Genomic DNA, 6,660 nt, shown 5'->3' on the forward strand with positions numbered 1-6,660 from the left:
TAATTTATATTAATATTATTATGTTTTTGTGTAATACGTAAATAAGAGAGATAGTTAGTGTAAATATATAAATCGTGAGTATCAATTTCAAAAAGGACAAAAAATCAAATAGGAATTGTAGGTGACGATTCCTAAGGATAAAATTTTTCTTTAAAAAAAATTTTAGTAACGATTTCTATAGAGAAGAATTTTTGAAAAGAAAATTGTTAGTTACGATTTTTTATGAGGAAATTTTAAAATATTTAATAATTAAAGAAAAAATTTTGAGAAACAACAATTTTTAGTATTTTTTGTTATTATTTAATTAGTATAAATATTAAATTATTATATGTGTAAATTTTAGTAAATATAAATAACATATTATATAAGGCACCACGTTTTTTTCATTACATATCTCACTTTCTTTGTCTAACCTTATAGTCATTCTTTTTTGCCACAACCTTATAGGGAGACACCTTTTACATTTTAAGATTAATAATTATGACACTTTCATGAAAAATATAGATATTTTATATTTTTATTATATTCGTTCTATATATATTAATAACCAAACTTTTTCACTAATAATAACTTTAATACATGTTAGCTAAATTATAATTTAATAATAAATTAATGATAAACGAACCACCTTTAAAAGTATACTAAACCTACTTTTATAAATATAAAAGGTAAAAAATAAGGAAACTAAAAAAAATAAAAAAAGAAACTGATCTGTATGAGTTAAAAAATGTTTTTCTAGTAGAAATATTTTCTAGTTGTTTTCTATGGACCAAACTTTTTATGAATACTAAAAATTAATTGTCCATCGATCATCATGGCATTTTGTAGTTTTATTCGCATTTTGATAATACATATAAATTTTATTTTATTATATTATTCTTGAAATTTAATTATAAGTGAGTTGAAATCATTCTACAATTTTATACCTACTTTTATAAAGATTGGTGACTGATATTTTATGTTTATATATATTTTTTTATGATAATGGTATTCATGTAAAAATATATTTTAATTACATTTTATAGGCTTAATTTTAAATTTTGATATTATTAGGGACTCATTTTTTCAGTTCAAAATGGATGTGGGTTTACTGAGATGGTCTGGTTTATGAGTTATTTAATGATTCTCCTTACTTTTGGAAGATTTCAAAACTAACAGTTAAGCTTTGTTTGGTTGGATGGAAAAAAATAGAAAGGAAAGAAATAGAAAGAAAAGAAGAGAAAGAAAAGAAATTGAATGGAATTTTATTTTTCTTAAATATGTTTGGATGAAAGGAAAATAAGGAGGAAAAAAATAGTATATAATATTATGAAAAGACAATTTTATTCTTAGGTATTTTAAAATATATTAAAAAATAGAGGGTAATATTGGAATATTGATACAAAATACATTTTTCTTCCATTTTCCATCCATTATTTGAGGAAAAAAATTTTCAATGGGTCCCACCCACTTTTTTACACTATTCATTTTTTTCCTTTAACTTTTTCATTCAACCAAACAAAAGAAAATTATTATTTTCCTTTCAATTTATTTTCTTCCTTTCATTTTCTCCTCAACCAAACATAAGAAGAGTATTATAACATCCACCTTGTAACATCCACCAAGATATTACATTGATTCCAAGCCAATTTTAAGTGTAAAGCGACAAAAGATTATAGCACAACAATAATGTTGTTCCAAAAATAATTTTTAGCAAATAGCAATAGCCATTATTAGCCAATTGGAAGGGGCCCGCTTTATGTTCACTTATTGATTTTAGCTTAGGTTAACATTATTTTACTATTCCAAATGTAATTAGTTTTCAATCCCAACACTTTATTAAAATAGTTTTTCTTCCCTTGACTTTAATTTTAGTTGAGATACAATTTATCTTTAAGTTATTAAGGTGAGTATTTATATAAAGTTGTTGATATAAAGATGATAATTGAATTTCGTTAAATAATAATTTAATTAAACATACTAATTATTTAATAATTTTTAAGTATTAATTTTAGATTAAGACAATTTCACTTGAGTAGTCACGATAATTTAAACTTTAATATAATATTACAACTTACAACTTTGTGAAAATGCATATAAAAATTTGGTTATGAAATGCATTAAAGCTTTGATCATGTTAAAATCAATTTCGCTAAAAAGATTATGAAAAATCTAAATAATATGAACAATGGATACTGAATTTGGTCCAATATAAAAAAAAGTAAAAAATTTTTCAAATTATCTAAGAAAAAAATTAAATAGTTATTTTAAGAAATTAATCATCCTAATCCTAATTTACCCAAGAAATTCACCCAAACACCTTTTTCTCTTCCTAAATTGTCTGTCACCCCACCTTCATCAATCATCCCACCTCTCGGACGTTAGAAACTCTCTAACCGGCCATCATCGTCCACTCCTGTAGCCCCATCCCCCATCACCATCGCCGGATCGTCATCAAACAACCATCCACGTAGTTATTAAAATAATTATTCGGCTATCTAGTGAAACGACCATCAAAGATTTGTTAATTGTATATACTTAAACTGAATCGAACAAAATAACCATCCAATTAAGAATTAAAATAACCATCTACATACCTAGTAAATTGAACATCCAGCACATTTGCAGAGTGGAGAGACTCGACGGCGACACATGGAGGTAGGGGAGGAGATCCGATGATGGAACAGCCATGCAACGACAACTTCGGCTAGGCGAGGTTGCGAATCTGCTCCGTGGACTTCAAACCCGAACGCGCAGTGGCCAGAGATGGAAGAGGAGGAGGAGTCGAATCGGTGAGAGGAAGGGCGGCGTCGATGAGGTGCGGCACAGTAGCAACAACGACGCGACGGGGAGGAGAGGCGACTGGGATAACGTGCGTCTCGAACGGTGCGACTGGAGGTGGCGGCCTGCACGGCCGGCGACGGGTGGGCAGCGATAACGAGGACGCACGGGGGTGCTACAGCGCGCAAGCGGAACGCAGAGAGGCTAGGCGTCGCCGGCAAGAGACTGGGCAACGTCGGCTAGGAGGTGTCGGATCAGACAGTGGGGAAGTGCAGCAGCGCTGGGGTGACTCTGTGGACCGAATATTGCAAATAGAGAATGAGAGGTTAGCGTGATATTAGGAGTAAATGTGCCAATTGTGATTTAGTTTAATTGCAAATTCTTATTTTTCAAATTTTAAAATATGAAATTAAAAATAATTAATTCATAATCTGATTTATGATTTTAATTTTAATTTCCTTTTTTATTCTATTATTTACATTGTTTAATATTTTTATTGTCTTTTTATATTTTTCCTATAAACTATAATGAGAAATCAAAACTGATGCAATGTTTGGTTTATGTATATTATAAAACATAGACAGAAAAATATAAATATTAAAGATATAAACACAAGTTATTAGTGTGTATATATTATATTCGATAAATTATTGAACAAGACACAATAAAATTAAAAAAAAATCCTATATTTTTTAATAATTTCTTTTAAAAAAAACAAATAAATCATCCACTTTTATTACTACTACTATTCACCACCTTTACTACCATAGATTCATCATCACACACATCTAATCAGAAATCAATAAAAAAAATTTACACAAGAATCAACAAGAACGCAATTTGTTTTTCAAAAAGCGAATAACGAAAAGGAAGAAAAAGGCGACAAAAAAAGATCTTAGGAGACCCAAAGCAAATCTGTGAAAGGAGATGAAGAAGAAGGCGATGGAGGAGGACAACGACAGAGACAAAGGACGACAGAAGTGGAGGTGGAGTCGAAGTCGAGGTAAAGACGGAGTAAACTAAGGAAAGAGGCGACGATGGATGGGCAATACGGAGAGAGAGAGAGAGAGAGAGAGAGAGAGAGAGAGAGCTAAGCAGTGGTTGCGTTGGCGATAGCAAAGGGAGCAATGATGAAATGATGAAGGAAGAAAGTGGTGATGAAGGGATGATGGAGGAAGGAGGAAGAATGATAGCAAGCCATTGAGTTAAGAAACAGAGAGACTGGGGAACGAAAGTGGAAAAAAAGTAGGATTAGGATTAGAAATAAAGTTGGTATATAAATAAAAAAATTATTAAAAATATAAAATATTTAAGTTTTTAATATATTTGTTTTAGATTTATTAAATAAAAATATTTAAAATTTGTCATTAATGGTAAGCTTAGATTAGCTAAATTCTTTAAGAATTAATAAGGGATAAAAATATAAAATGTTATGTCTAATTGATTATATCTTTGTGTCTCAATATTTTAAAAAAAATACTAAATACATATATTTTGTATGTATTATTATACTATTATATCCATAAACTTTTTTGTCTCAACAAAAAAGATATGTATTTCTATGTTTATTGGGTAACTTATGCAAATAAAATAATTTGAAAAAATGCTTACCAGATTACAATTTTATAAAATATCAGACGCAATTGCAACTTTCTAATTTGTATGTAAACTGCGACACCCTGACGCAGATTCGATTAACACGTAAATCGCTACACTTTGTAGCGTTTTATGAAGAGATAAGCTGCAAGGGTAATCTGCTAGACCCTGTAGCGGATTATGAAGGGATTGCCTCACTGTATAAACCGCGTGAGACTATAACAGATTTCATTTGAAGCGTTTTGAAAGTGAAAAAAGAGAAAGTAGTGAGAAGTTAGAGAGAAAAGGTTGGATTTTCTTTGGGTTTCTTGGAACAATCTCTTCAAGTGGAATCATGGTAGATGAAAGATGCTTATACTAGCTCAACGGTGTTGCTCACGTAGCCAGCATTATCAATGAAGAGGTAAATTTCTTTATTCTTTTTCGTTTGGATAATATCCGTATATTTATTTAGTATTAAGGAACTTATAGATTAATTAGAAAAACAAAACCTTAGTTTAGTTTAGGGTTTGAAAATTAAAATTTAAAATTTAGAAATAAATGTAGAGAGTTTGAAGTTAGATGTTTAAAAATTAAGATTGGAATTTGAAATGTAGATTTATTGCTTGTTTTTAGTTTTTGCAATTATTATCTAAATTTTAAAATTTGAAACTTAAATTTTTGAAGGTGTAGGGCTTACTAATTGAAATTTAAAATTTACATTTTGATTAAATCTTGACAAAAATTTGCAGCACCTTTATCGATAACGTCGCATCGGCTTGAACCAGAGAAAAGATCTTCGTACAGATGACATGATAATCAAGCTATCGATGGTAACTGGATATCGATGTAGCCAAGCATGTGTGTGGTCCGTTATACCGTCGAACCTCTCAGGTACTCTTTCGCTGCTAAAGGCTGATGCGAATCATCCACGTGCAACTTTTACCGAACTCCTTGCACCTTCCATGATATTTAAGATGATCTGACTCCATCACCCTGTATTCGACATCACGACAAATGTTGTAATCCTTTACACTCAGAACAGCTTCCTCCTTACTTTGGAAAGATTGGCCAACTTAAAATTCAACTGCAGCATTTCCCTCATGCAATCCTTGATCCCCAAAGGTTGGAACTGTGTCTAGCGATTGGCCGATGGCTTCCAAGTTTAGCATAGAGAAGTATGGAAGATGTTGTTGTGTGCCGGAACTTGACGGCACCTAACATGTTGCTGGGTTTGTCGGAATATCATCGTCAATGTTCCCACCAATGTCAGCAGGCTCTTCATCCGAATCATCCTCTCGCATCGCATTTTCAACCCGATCCTGTTCCCCCTCATGTCCAACATCTGAAATCGGACGGGCTAACATAACTACCCCAACTGCACCAGCTGGACGATTAGCCAACAAACAATCACGTGCAATGACAGGCATCGAGGTAGAAGCACCCCATCGTAGTCGACTGAGGATTTGGCATCGATGCCCCAAAACTATCGATGCCATGCTCTAACATCGCAAACAACTCGTGTATCCTCACTTCCGAAAAACTCCGGCAACAATGAAACAACACCTGCATATCTTCATCGGATCCTATCACAAATGTTTCATATTTCACGTCGGTTGACACAACTGAAATAGGAATCTTGTAGAACAGCTTCTTCACTTACTTTGTGCCACACACGCCCAACTTCTACAATATACTGATTTTCAGATCTAACAGTGTATTAGATGATCTGATGAAAATACTCACTGGTTTTCTATCGGTAAACCTTACACCGTGACTTCTACTCTTTTTGTTTTTTCAGAGAAATGCACTAGCACTATAAAGCTCTCCTCACTCTCCATTCTAAAGTTTTGAATGAAAATGACACTCTACACAACTTGTTGGGTATATATAGGCATTTTCAAAGCTGCCACATTCTTCATAATCCGCTACAGGGTCTAGCAAATTACCTTTGCAACTTATCTCTTCATAAACCGCTACAGGATATAGCGGTTTATGTTATCTCAACTTCTGACCATAAACCGCGATAGAGTGTAACGGTTTATGTGTTAATCGAATTTGCGTCAGGATGTCGCGGTTTACATACAAATTGGAAGGTTGCAATTGCGTATGGTGTTTTGTAAAGTTATAATCTGGTAAGTTTTCTTTCTAATTGTTTTATTTGCATAAATTGTCCATGTTTATATCTCTCAAAAATAAAAAATAAAAACATATACACACAAAATTAATTACTAAATTAAACACCCATAAAAATATACATTAAAATATAAAATATATATTAAAATAAATTAAATAATATATATCTATACATAAATATATAATAAT

Source organism: Arachis duranensis, chromosome 5, assembly GCF_000817695.3.
Source record: "Arachis duranensis cultivar V14167 chromosome 5, aradu.V14167.gnm2.J7QH, whole genome shotgun sequence".
Classification (NCBI taxonomy): Eukaryota; Viridiplantae; Streptophyta; class Magnoliopsida; order Fabales; family Fabaceae; genus Arachis; species Arachis duranensis.